A 15040-nucleotide genomic window follows, 5' to 3' on the forward strand; every position below is an offset into this window, starting at 1 on the left:
AAATTCAGTTTCACATTTAGTATGTAAGTTCATATTTGAGAATATATGATTCACATGTTACGTAATGTATCACATTTTTATGTAATGTAATGTGAAGTAGGCTTCACATTTTGTAGTTTGCTAATTTGATCACATTTTCACTAGATGCAAATGGTAAATGAGTTTTCGCAATTTAGCAAGTGGGTTCGCATTTGTCGATTTGTGAACACTCAAACCCTGTATGAAGTATCTAATTGCGTAAAAACCTTACATATAACTAACCTAACCTTGGAATTGATTATCATGTATTTAAAATCAACAATAATTTAAATGATGTTGGAAATCAACAAGAGCTTGAATTGTTTATTGAAAGTGATTTAGAGATGAAGCTTGAAAGTGAATTGGAGATGAAGATTGTATATTATGTTATATTGTGTTGTTTGTTATATATATACTGATATAACCACAACCCACGTACTCCATTATCATCCTAGATAATTATACCCACATTCAGCACGATCTTTTACCGGTAGCTCACATGTAACTTCCTCCCTTATTCCTATAAATAGGTTTAAAGCTGAAGAGGAAAGGGTTGGCTTTTGTAAGGAGAAAAGAATACTATATTTTACGGTATCTGACTTAAGTATCGGAGCGTTTGTGGGAAGACCACTTCCCACACTGTAACAGGTTTAATCCTTAAGGAAGATCAACCTTCGCCAGGGACGTTCAACATTCATCCAAAGACGTTCAACCTTCATCCAGGGACGTTCAACCTTCATCCAGGAGGTTCGATCCTCAAGGAACGTCGGCTGCCATCATCCTGATTGGAAGGACCACCTTCCTTCAGAAGTTCAACGATTGATCTCCCATCTTACAAATTTATTGTTTAGTTCAGGCTACAACAATTGGCACCATTTGTGGGAACAAATCAAAAGGTCATCTATTCTACATCATCTACTTTTCGCAATCAAAAGAGATGCCTCCCAAGAGATCTCAAGTTCCACCTTCTCAAGCATCCCATATTCCGAACGAACACGATGCACATCCAACCAATGAAGAAGAACGTGTTGAAAACGTTGAAGACAAACATGGGCCGTCAAGAACAAATCCACCTACCGTTCCCTTGGCGGATTATGAAGAATTGAAGAAATTTTTTGAAGAAAATAATAATCAACTCCAAGAATTAATGCTTTTTGTCCAAGAAGAAATGCGAGACAAAGAGTTTCGAAACAAGGAAAAAGGTCCTGAGGTCGAGTTACCACACGATGAAATCTCAGAACCACGTGAAGGAGGGAAGCGCAAGGGAAACAACTTAAAGATCCATGAAGTTGTGGAAATTTCTTGCAAAGAAAATTCGAAGGCACATGAGAAAGCCGGAGAAGAATCCATGTTCAATGCGAAAGAGACAATAGACCTTAAGAAGATGATTGAAAGGGTGTTAGAATAAAAGATGTTAGTTCCGAGCAATAACGAACAAGCAGCAAGGAAAATTCCTTTTTCGGGAGAGATCATGAATAAACCTCTCCCTTAAAAATTCAAGATGCCCCAACTTGCCACTTATTCCGGAAAGGGTGATCCCTACGATCATATGCAGAGTTATGAAGCGGTAATGCTATTACACGGATGGGAAGATGCCATAATGTGTCGAGCTTTCTCCCTCACTCTATCAGATCATGCTCGCGTTTGGTTCAATAGCTTAAAGGAAAACTCCATCTCCAACTTTCATCAATTGAGAAGAGAATTCATAAAAGCATTCATCATCAATACCAGAAGGAAGAAGGATGCGACGTATCTCCTCACAATAAAGCAAGATGAAAAAGAAAGTTTGAAGGACTACATAGAAAGGTTTCACGTTGCAACTCTGGAGATTCAGGATCTCCAAGCTGGAATGGCAGTTGTAGGAATACTCCAGGGAACGAGATCACGAGATCTCCAAAAATCTCTTTCTTATGATCAACCCTCAACCTTGGGAGATTTGTTCAGACGAGCTAATAATTTCATCCTTTCCGAGGATGTGATGAAGAAAATAGGGGCGAGGGAAAATCAAGATAGGAAAAGAAAGGAAAGGGACGAGGTTGGTGATGTAAAAAAGGGAAGAAGGAACGAAGCAAGACATGCACCAAGGCCAAAATATGAGTATTTCACACCCTTACTCCAACCACGTTCTAATATCCTGGCAGCCATTGAAAGATATGGACTCCTTACGTTTCCCCCAAAGGCTAATGGGACGATGGGCAGATTGATGGATGCTTATTGTCGATTCCACAAGACTCATGGTCACTCAACTGATCGATGTAGGCAATTGATGAATGAAATAAAGTCATTGGTATGACAAGGTAAGCTTGAAAATTTTGTCTATGCAGAAATGTGGAGAAGGGAAAAGCCACAAAACCCCAAAGAAGAAAGGTATTTGGAAAACAGAGACAAGGATGGTCGAACATACGCCAGAGGGAAGGAAGATAAGAAAGATAAAGCTATAGCCCTTGATAACAAGCCGACGTATCCAGCAATAAATGTTATCTCTGGAGGGGAAACTTTAGCCGATGAATCCTCTTCATCAAGGAAGGCTTATGCTAGACAAGCTTATGAGGTCAACAATGTGATGAAAGCCCAAGAAGAAGAGTCCATAACCTTTACCCCTGTAGATCAAGGAAATGTAGTGATACCCCATGATGATGCAATGGTGGTTTCTGCTACCATAATGAAGTTCCCAGTGGAAAGAATTCTCATTGACAGTGGGAGTTCAGTCAACCTCCTCTACTGGAATTGTTTCAAGAAGATGAATTTATCTCTGGATAGATTGAAGAAGGTGTCGGCCCCACTCTTCAGCTTCTCGGGGGAAGCCGTCCAAGTGGCAGGGTCTATCCAATTACCAATCACATTAGGCGATGAGCCTTGTAATGTTACAAGGATGGTGAATTTTATGGTAGTAAAATCTGTATCTCTAGCCTACAATGTGATACTAGGAAGACCATTAATTATTGGCATGGGAGCCATGATATCGCCAGGATACTTACTAATGAAGTTTCCAACACCAAACGGTATAGGGCAAGTGAGAGGAGATCAAAAGAAGGCTCGCAACTGCTACGTTTCTTCTATTAAAGGAAAACATGGTACAAGTGCAAAGACAATGGCAATTTCTGAAGAATCTGACAATAAGACAAAACCAAAACCAGTTGAAGATGTTGAAGCGGTACCGCTGATAGAAGATGATCCAGAAAAAATAACATATATTGGAAGTAAAATGGCGGAAGAAGTCAAGGATGAAGTAATTGTATGCCTTAGGAGGAACATGGACGTGTTTGCTTGGGTTCCTACAGATATGCCTGGTATAAGCTTGAGTGTAGCTTCCCACCACTTGAATGTTGATCCAAGCATCAAGCCAATCAAGCAAAAACGCTTTCACCATGGTGCACGCAGTTATCAAGGCTGTTAAGACACATGGTGTAGAAAAAAGCGAAACGCTTTCACCATGGTGCACGCAGTTAACAAAACCGTTAAGACATGTGGGTGTAACAGACCATGATGCACGCGGATATATTTCAATCAAGGTTGTTAAGACGCCTAGTGTAGAAAAAAGCAAAAATGCTTTCACCATGGTGCACGCAGTTATCAAGGTTATTAAGACACCTGGTGTAGAAAAAAGCAAAAACGCTTTCACCATGGTGCACGCAGTTATCAAGGGTGTTAAGACGCCTGGTGTAGAAAAAAGCAAAAATGCTTTCACCATGGTGCATGCAGTTATCAAGGCTGTTAAGACACATGGTGTAGAAAAAAGTGAAACGCTTTCACCATGGTGCACGCAGTTATCAAAACCGTTAAGACATGTGGGTGTAACAAACCATGATGCACGTGGATATATTTCAATCAAGGCTGTTAAGACGCCTGGTGTAGAAAAAAGCAAAAACGCTTTCACCATGGTGCACGCAGTTATCAAGGCTGTTAAGACACCTGGTGTAGAAAAAAGCAAAAACGCTTTCACCATGGTGCACGCAGTTATCAAGGCTGTTAAAACGCCTGGTGTAGAAAAAAGCAAAAACGCTTTCACCATGGTGCACGCAGTTATCAAGGCTGTTAAGACACATGATGTAGAAAAAAGCTAAACGCTTTCACCATGGTGCACGCAGTTATCAAAACCGTTAAGACATGTGGGTGTAACAGACCATGATGCACGCGGATATATTTCAATCAAGGCTGTTAAGACGCCTGGTGTAGAAAAAAGCAAAAACGCTTTCACCATGGTGCACGCAGTTATCAAGGCTGTTAAGACACCTGGTGTAGAAAAAAGCAAAAATGCTTTCACCATGGTGCACGTAGTTATCAAGGTTGTTAAGACGCCTGGTGTAGAAAAAAGGAAAAACACTTTCACCATGGTGCACACAGTTATCAAGGCTGTTAAGACACATGGTGTAGAAAAAAGCAAAATGCTTTCACCATGGTGCACGCAGTTATCAAAACCGTTAAGATATATGGGTGTAATAGACCATGATGCACGCGGATATATTTCAATCAAGGCTGTTAAGACACCTGGTGTAGAAAAAGCGAAACGCTTTCACCATGGTGCACACAGTTATCAAAACCGTTAATACATGTGGGTGTAACAGACCATGATGCACGCGGATATATTTCAATCAAGGCTGTTAAGATGCCTGGTGTAGAAAAAAGCAAAAACGCTTTCACCATGGTGCACGCAGTTATCAAGGCTGTTAAGACACTTGGTGTAGAAAAAAGCAAAAACGCTTTCACCATGGTGCACACAGTTATCATGGCTGTTAAGATGCCTGGTGTAGAAAAAAGCAAAAACGCTTTCACCATGGTGCACACAGTTATCAAGGCTGTTAAGACACATGGTGTAGAAAAAAGCTAAACGCTTTCACCATGGTGCACGCAGTTATTTCTATTAAAGCAATATCAATAAAGTTCATCAAAATCACATTCAATTCAGAATGAATTTCAAGTGATTGGGGAGCAGGAAAGCTTAAATACATATAAAAGGTAAATAAAAGGGAAATCTATCTGTAAGGAATGGGGGTAGCAGAAGCATCATCATCATCATCATCAAGATCCTCCTCATCCAAGTTCTGCAAGACAACTATTTTTTCATCTCCTGCAATCCCATTGTTGCCATGAAAGGTCCAAGGCCCATTGAGGTTCTCCAAATCATCATAGAAGCCTTTATTAAAAGAGGCAACGACATCCTCTTCGTCAGGGTCGAAACTTTGCCATGGACGGGAGTCAGAAATTGACACAGTTTTAGAGAACACTAACTCGAGACACACACATCCATGTTCCTCCTCAAGAATCTGGTGAGCCAGATAGAAGCCTGTCTTGCTAAATGAGACCCCTACAACACATTTCCTTTGGTAGCAATAAAAAGATTCTCTACATGATTGAACGCTGGAAGTGTGGATCGATTTAAGTTCTCCAGTTAGCTTGTGAACCGTCTCACGCTTAGCAGTCAACTTGTTTTGGAGTAAAGTGACATCGTTAAGAAGCTTGCAAGTTTTCTCTCCCAACTTCTTATTATCATCAACCATGGCTGAATATTTGGAAGCATCCTCCTTGAAGCGGTCACACTCGGACTGCAGCTTTTTGTTATGGTCTCGAAGATCTCTAATGGTTTGTTCCATTTTTTCTTGATGAGTAAGATAATTCTCTAGCATGTGGTTCCACTTTGGAAGATCTCTAATGGTCTGATCCATTTTCTCATTACGAGCAAGACAATCGTCGAGTTTTTTCTTCCATGATCTCGCGAACCCAAAAGCAAGAGAAGCACGCTGAGCTACCTGCAATAATAAGGAAAGGTATAAAGAAACATGTTTCTGATTTCAAATTTCTGATTAAGAAAGGAAAAAAGGTATACGCCTATTACCTCAACGATTCGACGCTCGGCTAAATCCATGTTTTACTGGATATCTTTAAAGTAGGTCTCTTCGTCTCGAGGTAGAATGGAAGAATAAATTAACCTCGAAGCTACCCCAGGAAGAAAAAAAGAATCTGTATCAAGCAACCCAGGATACACTCTGAAATCATCGTCGTTTAAAGAACGAGACATGGTAGGTTCATCTCGATATAACTTCCAAAAGGATTTAGGTCTATCTAACAAGGGGAAGGAGGGATGAAGATCATTTAGAAACTCTGATCGGAGTGTCCTCCTCGAAATGTGAAGGGTCTTAGGATGTGAGAGATCCGGGCCACCCCTGTCAGCGTGGAAGGTATTTGCGCAAAAACTGGGAATATCTTTCTCAACTCCACTCTCAAAAGCAGGTTGGGGATCTCCTATCTTCGATGATTCGGCTTCGGTCTCCTTACAAGGTTCCATATTGGCAGGCCCATCAGCGGATTTAACCTTTTTAGAAGTTTCATCTCTTGGATTTACTGAATCCTGAGCATCTCCTCTACTACGTTTTTGGTTGCCCGTCTTCAGGGCAATGAGTGCAAATTTTCTGGCCGCAGAGGTCATACCTATGAAAGAGCAAAGAAAAAAGCGTTATAGTTAGCAAAGGAACTTTATCTTTAAATATAACCAGCTTGAATCATTCAGCAGGCTCAGGTATGAACGACAGAGAGTCTTTCGACAATTCGGACGTCAAATGAGCATCAAATTGTTGCTCAACCAAGGATGGGCTATCAACGAAATCAGATGCGGATGTCATAAAGCCAGGGCCGTACTTGTCTTTTCCGATCAAGAGCAAGAACTTGAAGCCCTGCTTTTCTTCGCAGATGTCAAGGATGGAATAATCTCCCAACCAATCGTAATGCGACGGAAAGCCTTTAAAAAGTGACTGAGAGGATTCTTCGCATACTGAAGAATAAGAATCTCGGATGAATATCTATCCAAAAGTCTGGAATGTGATGGCCGTGAGACGCCTCGCCTGATCCAACACCAGCTCCAGGGAAGAGGAATATTCCATGTCCTTTCAGGAGGAAAGACGACAATCCATCTATCTTCATACTTCTCGATGGGAAGAAGATCATCGATGAATAATCCCTCCTCACACATATCAGTCCTCTGAAGAGAAAATCGCCCGGATTTGTCCTTAAGAGATCTAAGAAGGTAGAAAAGATGAAAAAGGTTGATGGCTGGAACTACTCCTTTTTCGTTACAAAGAGCGTAAAACGCCAGAAGCAATCTCCATCCTTGAGGATGAAGCTGAGACGGAGACAATTTGTTGCTCTTCAAAAATTCCATGAAGAAGAAGGTAAAGGAAAACGAACTCCCATTTCCAACAGAGCCTCATGAATGGAAAACGATTCTGAAGGTACAAAGGCAAAAGAAGTCTTCGAGTCTGAAGGGAGGCGGACCTCCCAATCAGACGGAAACGAGAACGTTGTCTTCAAAGTACGAACATCATCTTGTGATAGACAAGTAGGAACACACAAGGCTAATACATCCAAGGAATGTGGCCTCAATGCTTCGAATATATGTCTTGATGTTTGCTTAGTACGAACCATGATGAATATCTTCAGACAAAGTAAGCCAGCTGCAGAAGAAAAAGCTCAAAAGCAATTAAAAACGCAAAAACGTTAGAGGTTCAAAGTCGTTCAATCACAAAAAGACGTTGGCGAATTCAATTTTTTAGGGAAGCAAAAAATCGCAAAAACGTTAGGGGTTCGAGTTTGTTCGAAATCGCAAAACGTTGAGGATCGATTTTATTCAAAACGAAAAAACGGTAGAAGTTCGAGTTTTGTTTAAAATCGCAAAAGCGTTGAGGATCGTTTTTAACGTTGAGGATCGATTTTATTCAAAACAAAAAAACGGTAGAGGTTCGAGTTTTGTTTAAAATCGCAAAAGCATTGAGGATCATTTTTATTCAAAACGAAAAAACGTTGGAGGTTCGAGTTCTGTTTAAAATCGCAAAACGTCGAGGATCAATTTTATTCAAAACGAAAAAACGTTGGAGGTTCGAGTTTGTTCGAAATCGCAAAACGTTGAGGATCGATTTTATTCAAAACGAAAAAACGGTAGAGGTTCGAGTTTTGTTTAAAATCGCAAAAGCGTTGAGGATCGTTTTTATTCAAAATGAAAAAACGTTGGAGGTTCGAGTTTTGTTTAAAATTGCAAAACATTGAGGATCGTTTTTATTCAAAATAAAAAAATGTTAGAGGTTCGAGTTGCGTTCGAAATCGCAAAAAGCGTTGAGGATCGTTTTTATTCAAAACGAAAAAACATTGGAGGTTCGAGTTTGTCCGAAATCGTAAAACATTGAGGATCGATTTTATTCAAAACGAAAAAACGATAGAGGTTCGAGTTTTGTTCAAAATCATAAAACGTTGAGGATCATTTTTATTCAAAACGAAAAAACGGTAGAGGATCGAGTTTTGTTCAAAATCGCAAAACGTTGAGAATCGTTTTTATTCAAAACACAAAAACGTTGGAGGTTTGAGTTTTGTTCGAACTCGCAAAAACCTCTAGGATTGATTTTATTCAAAAACGCAAAAAGTCGGAGGTTCGAGGTTGTTCGATGGAAAAACGTTATAGGGTCAATTTTATTCTGAACAGAAAAATCACAAAAGCGTTAGGGTTTGGTTCTTGAATGAACCGCAAAAAATAGTCCCATCGCATAAAAGGAAAAAGACGCATAACCATTATCTGAGCTACAGATTGAATAAACGTTTTTCTCTTATTCCTTTAATTGATATAACATAATTTTGCATTCCACAGATATAAAACTTCGGAATCAAGGGAGAAGCTAACCTGAAAACGGAGTTTTTCCCGAAGCCAAAGAAGTCCAAGACTAAGCACAGAGGAAAGAAAATCAGTACACTTGAGGTAAAAAAGAAATCATATGCTAACATCCTTAAATACTGAGGATATCTTATGGAATCCTAAACGGAATAGGATTGTTATATTATTTATTATTATTATTTATCCTAATCCTAAACGGAATAGGATTCTTATATTTATTATTATTATTTATCCTAATCCAAAACAGAATGGGATTTTGTTTCCTACTAATATTCTAGATTATCCCGTAGAATCCTAGACGGAGAGGATTCTAATGTTCGTTATAATTCTAATTTATCTCACGAGATAGGGTTCTGAACATATCATTATTTTTAGTGAAGATAGAAATTATTAAGGTTATCCTTGTCAGGATAATCAAGCCAAGCCGTATCCTATAAAAACGCAGTAACGGAAGGAAAAACCGATTTTTTCTATCTCATCGGGAGAGAACCCGATTTTTCTTCATTCCTGCTTCTAATTCCGTTTTTTTTCTCGTACGAAATTGGTAATCCTGACAGGAAGATTCGTGCTACCATTTTTTAAATCATTTCTCGAGCGGTGAAGAATATTTATTTTTCTCACTCCTATTTTGGAAAATAATCCGAAAATAACAGTGGGGAGCAATTGATATAACCACAACCCACGTACTCCATTATCTTCCTAGATAATTGTACCCACGTTCAGCACGATCTTTTACCGATAACTCACATGTAACTTCCTCCCTTATTCCTATAAATAGGTTTAAAGCTAAAGAGGAAAGGGTTGGCTTTTAGAAGGAGAAAAGAATACTATATTTTACGGTATCTGACTTAAGCATCGGAGCGTTTGTGGGAAAACCGCTTCCCACACTGTAACAGGTTTAATCCTCAAGGAAGATCAACCTTCGCCAGGGACGTTCAACCTTCGCCAAAGACGTTCAACCTTCATCCAGGGACGTTCAACCTTCATCCAGGACGTTCGATCCTTAAGGAACGTCGACTGCCATCATCCTGATTGGAAGGACCGTCTTCCTTCAGAAGTTCAACGATTGATCTCCCATCTTACAAATTTATTGTTTAGTTCAGGCTAGAACATATACTAAATGGCATTTTTGGAAAAATACGTAATGAAAGAGTCTAGTTTAATAATATATATATATATATATATATATATATATATATATATATAAATGGTCCTATTTGACAAATAATTGTTAGCTTATTACCTTTTTTTTAGCTGATTTGACTAGCTGTTTGTGTAAACTTGTTTGGTAAAACTTAGTTGATAGTTAATAGCTGTTTGTGTAAAATAACAAACAAGAACATTGATATTTTATGAGTATTTTTTTTTAATAATTCATATTCTTAATTACATTCTAAAAAAAGACATATAGACATTCTATAATTTAAGTTTTTATAATACATAAAAACATATTTAAACAATGAAATTATTTTTAGCTTTTTATTAATAAAAGTGAGATTTTATCTTAAATATTATATATTACGTTTTCTAATATATACCAATTAATTTAATTTATATTTTTTCAAAATTTTCAATAATATTTATTAATTTAATTATTAATTTTACTTCATATCAATACTATTATATAAAGATGAATCACTTGACGAAAAGTAAATTCCAATTGATTTCAAATTTTACCAATTTTTCCAAATTTACCCTTCAATTGCATCCATCCAACAACACATGGTGTGGGCATTTGAGTATTTAACACACTCACAGAAAAACGACGTCGTTTACACAATGGTCACTTTCGACTTTTCTCACCTGGTTCATTAGGGTTACTCCAACTCTCCATCTACTCTTTCATTCCCTCTCTTTCTTCCTCCTCTTCTCCTGTGGATCTGCGCCTCTTTCCTCTTCTTAGCGATTTCATGATCAATTATTATTTTTTTCTTTCTTTTCCTCTCTATTTGCGCCTCCCATGACTTCTGCCGTTGCCGGACTGGTAAGACCGATTTCAATTAATAATCTTTGATTTTTTTTTTGAAGTAATAATCTTTGATTTAATGTGTAAAAAACAACTTATTTGCCTTATTTTCCGTTCCTTTTGCAGGAATTACGAACTGAAGCTTGAGAACTCTGGATTGTTGAATCTGGGCTACTCTGCCGATCGTCCTCTACCAACCCTAGCCGTTCCTATGTCGTTTCTTAATATTAGGTTGGTTTTTTTACTGTATGGTTGTTAGATCCACATGCAATTTATTTTTTTCTAATTTTTGTACTTTCGTTCCGCAGTTTGTTTGAGTTTATTGTATTCTGAAAATGGTTCTCTCTCACTCTTCTACAAAGGTTTGATCCCATCGCCAGTTGCTGTAACATTTATTTACTTTCTCTGCATATCTTTTCTTTATTTGCGTTTTTTATGCTCTGAAAATGGTTTTGTCTCTCTTCTACAGAGATCTGTGCTGGTTTTCTCCGGTGGAAGACTATGTAACTGAAATTTCTTGGAGTTTTTTTTGCTTCTATAATAGATTTGTTAGTCTTCTTTTATGTGCAGATCCTAATTACGTTTTCTTTACACAGGTATTTGGAGTTTTTTGGCTTCTGTATTTGATTTATTTTAGCAAAGGTATCTTTGTTATTATCATATTTACCTGTTTGAAATGTATACTTTTGCTTTGCTGTATAAATATAACATATCTAATTTTGTTTTTGGTGATAGTCTACATATATAATCATATACTATATATAATAATTTTTTTGTTTTCTATTTGTATCAAAGTAGCCTATCCTACCATAGTTCTACGGTGAATGCTCCTTCTGGTAAGAAAAATGATTCTCATTTGCATTTAGATTTTCCCTTTTTTTTAAAGAAGATTTTTGTTTCTATTTTGTCAATTTTGTTATGACTAGAAATTAAATATGGATAATAACTTCCTACAGTATATCTTTTTCTTTTTTCTGTTAAATGTCCATTCGATTTCAAGTTGTTCATTTAGTTATCATGTATGGATGTATGATTGGGTTTTGATATTTTTGCTGTCTTTAACTTTTGTACAGCTGGATTGTCCTTTGTTTGATAGAAGATTAACTTGTGGTGTGGTGATTCTTGCTAGAACCTGTTTCTTTTGTCTTCCATGTTCGTTGAGTCAAGAATTTGAAGGAAGAGACAAATGTCACTTGAGAGAGTTGATTTATGGATTTTTTTATTATCATTTAAACTTTTTTAGCCATCACTAGCAGGTCCATTCTCCTGTTGGTCAAAGGCAATATGCATTTTGTATTGTGGTTAGGTTATAGTGTTTTTTATCCTTATCTTACCCCTTTTACTATACCCACTATGTGAAAGATAATTTAAATTTGACAAGGCGTCCTCTAACATTGAAAATGGAATTTTAACCATGTGTGGAACTGTAATGAGCTTCCAGCTGCAAGTATATTTATATTCACATATATTTTAGTCCTGTATTTTACCTACTGTTAAGCTTAATTTTGATTTCCTTCCCATTATTATATATCATTCATGAGTGTCGCTGCTCTTATTGCTTTCTCAATGGATAATTTTCTGTTATCATTTTTAGTTTTTTCCTATTTGTTCATTTACAATATCATTTTTGTGTTATGCAGGAGAGCAACTTGCCTCTGGTGCTGATGGTATGGGTTTAGCCTCTGGTGCCTCTGGCAAATGTTTTTCTTTTATTTAAAGTAAAAGGCCCTCCGTTTCTCTTCTTCTGATAAGAAAAATGATTCTCATTTGCATTTAGATTTTCCCTTTTTTTTAAACAAGATTTTTGTTTCTATTTCGTCAATTTTGTTATGACTTGAAATGGAATGGACATTTAACAGAAAATGATAGAAATTGGAAATAGACACAGAACAAATGATAAAGGAAATTGAGAGGATTATGAGAAACTTTTGATCTTTATTTGATGTGAATAAAAGAGGAGAAATACGATGCTCATATATAGAGCTTACAAAGAAACTGATTAGCTAAAAAAACTCAACTAACTAAGATATTCTAGCAGCACTATAATTCAGTAAATCAAGGAAAATCAAATCTCAGATAACAATTGATAACAAGGACCAAGTCAGTTTGAATCAAATCAAATCAATTCTCAACAGCCCCCTTTGATTCAAACCTGCAAACACCAAGACGAGATCTGAAATAAACATGTTTCTCATGAGGAAGGGACTTAGTGAAGATGTCTGCTACTTGCTGCTCTGTGTTGCAGTATAATAAAACAATTTTCCCTTCAGCTGTAAGATCTCTGATGAAGTGAACACGAATTTCGATATGTTTGGTTCTGTTATGGAAAGCTGGATTTCTAGTCATAAAAATTGCCGCTTTATTATCACAAAAAATCTGAGTTGCTTCTATTTGTTCATGACCAAATTCCTCAAGTACTCTTCGCATCCATACCGCCTAACACGCAGCTGAAGTTGCTTGCTTTTTTGAGCTCCAAGAGATTGCAGCTGAACCAAGATTGAAAGTGTATCCTGACGTGCTCTTCCGATCATCGATACACCCGGTCTAATCACTGTCAGTGAATCCAATCAGCTTGAAATTGACAACAGGGCTGTACCATAAACCATACTTAATTATTCCAGCAATATAGCGCAAGATTCTTTTTGCTGCTCCAAGATGATGCCTTGAGGGAGAATGCATAAACCTCGAGACAACCCCGACCGAATAGGCAATGTCTGGTCGGGTATGAGTTAAGTATATCAGACCTCCCACTAAACTTCTGAAATATGCTTCATCAGCTGATTCAGTCCCATCTTTAAGCTGCAATTTTTCATTCAAATTCATTGGTGTAGCTGCAACTTTGCAATTAAGCATGTTAAACCTCTTAAGAAGGTCAGTAGCATATTTATTTTGAAAAACAAATATTCCATCAGCAGCTTGTTTCACTTCCAGACCAAGAAAATAGTGCAGCTCACCCAAATCTGACATCTCAAATTTTTCCCTCATACATACTTTAAACTCTTCAACAATGGAAGAAGAAGAACCCAGATAAATGATATCATCGACATATAAGCAGACAATGAGAAAGTTGTTACCAGATTTCTTCAAATAGAGTGTGGGCTCGTTTTTGCTTCTTTCAAAGCCACTCTCTTGAAAGTACGAATCGATCTTGCTGTACCAGGCACGTGGGGCTTGCTTTAAGCCATAAAGAGCTTTCCTCAACCTGTACACCTTTTCTTCTTGACCATGAACAACAAAACCTTCCGGTTGGATAACATAAACTTCTTCTTTTAGCTCACCATTTAAGAAGGCAGATTTAACATCAAATTGATAAACAGGCAATCTAAATTGTGCAGCCAAGGCTAAAAGAATTCTCACAATTTCAAAGCGTGCTACAGGAGAGAAGGTATCATCATAGTCGACACCTTGTTGTTGTGAGTACCCCTTGGCCACAAGTCGTGCTTTGTGCTTCTGAATTTCTCCATCTGAATTGTATTTAGTTCTAAATACCCATTTGACTCCAATGACATTTTTTCCTTCTGGCAGTTCCACTAACTCCCATGTTTCATTTTTATTTATTGCCTCCATTTCTTCATTCATGGCCTTCCACCATTCCTCTTTGCCTACAGCCTCTTCGAAATTCTTAGGATCAACAACAAGTAAGGCGTGTGAAGCCTCATAGATGTCAGCTACTGATCTGAACTTTTGTGGGGGAGTTTCATCATCTGATGAGGTGTTTTCACTAGAGCTAGATGGTCTAGATATTGTTGAAGTTGATTCGACTGAACCATCTGATAGGTTGTTAGTGCTAGAGCTAGAGGATATGGAAGTTGTTGATGTAGAATTGACTGAATTAGGAGCGTTCTTTGGAGCTGCATTTTCTATTGTAACAGCAATCTCAAAACCATCTGCTGCTTCTTCTTTCCACACCCATCTTGCATCCTCATCGAAAATTACACTCCTGCTAATAATGACTTTGCCACTAACCGGGTTATATAGCCTATATGCTTTAGATTGTTTACAATAACCAACAAAAATACACTTAGTTGATTTATCATCAAGCTTGCTACGATTGTGTGAGTCAATTAAAGCATAGGCAATACAACCGAATATACGTAAGTGGCTTACCGAAGGTCTTCTTCCTCTCCAAGCTTCATACAGGGTCTGATTCATGACTGCTTTTATTGGAGATAAATTCAGAAGATAAACTGATGTTGCAACTGCTTCTGCCCAAAAATTATCTGAAAGACCTTGGGCTGATATCATGCTTCTCGCCATTTCTACAACAGTGCGATTCTTGCGCTCGGCAATACCGTTTTGTTGTGGTGTATAGGGCGCCGTGAATTCCCTGTGAATACCATTTTCTTCACAAAATACAGAGAATTCTTTGGATAAAAACTCACCACCTCTATCAGTTCGAAGAGCCT

At 37.7% G+C, this 15040-nt stretch overlaps 1 long non-coding RNA gene across 8 annotated transcripts; it reads left to right on the forward strand.

The window, feature by feature from the left end:
* Positions 1-10481: 10481 nt before the first annotated feature.
* Positions 10482-12563, forward strand: LOC136216966 (uncharacterized). 8 transcript variants are annotated; one of them, XR_010683415.1, is made up of 7 exons: positions 10487-10652; positions 10761-10865; positions 10943-10996; positions 11104-11137; positions 11231-11276; positions 11433-11470; positions 12275-12561. It is a non-coding gene; the product is annotated as an uncharacterized lncRNA (long non-coding RNA). The 8 variants fall into 8 exon arrangements; XR_010683414.1 differs by lacking the exon at positions 12275-12561 and adding an exon at positions 11708-12124 and having other exon boundaries at positions 11430-11470; XR_010683411.1 differs by lacking the exon at positions 12275-12561 and adding an exon at positions 11708-12124 and having other exon boundaries at positions 10488-10652.
* Positions 12564-15040: the final 2477 nt, after the last annotated feature.

The sequence above is a fragment of the Euphorbia lathyris genome, chromosome 2 (genome assembly GCF_963576675.1).
Source record: "Euphorbia lathyris chromosome 2, ddEupLath1.1, whole genome shotgun sequence".
NCBI lineage: Eukaryota > Viridiplantae > Streptophyta > Magnoliopsida > Malpighiales > Euphorbiaceae > Euphorbia > Euphorbia lathyris.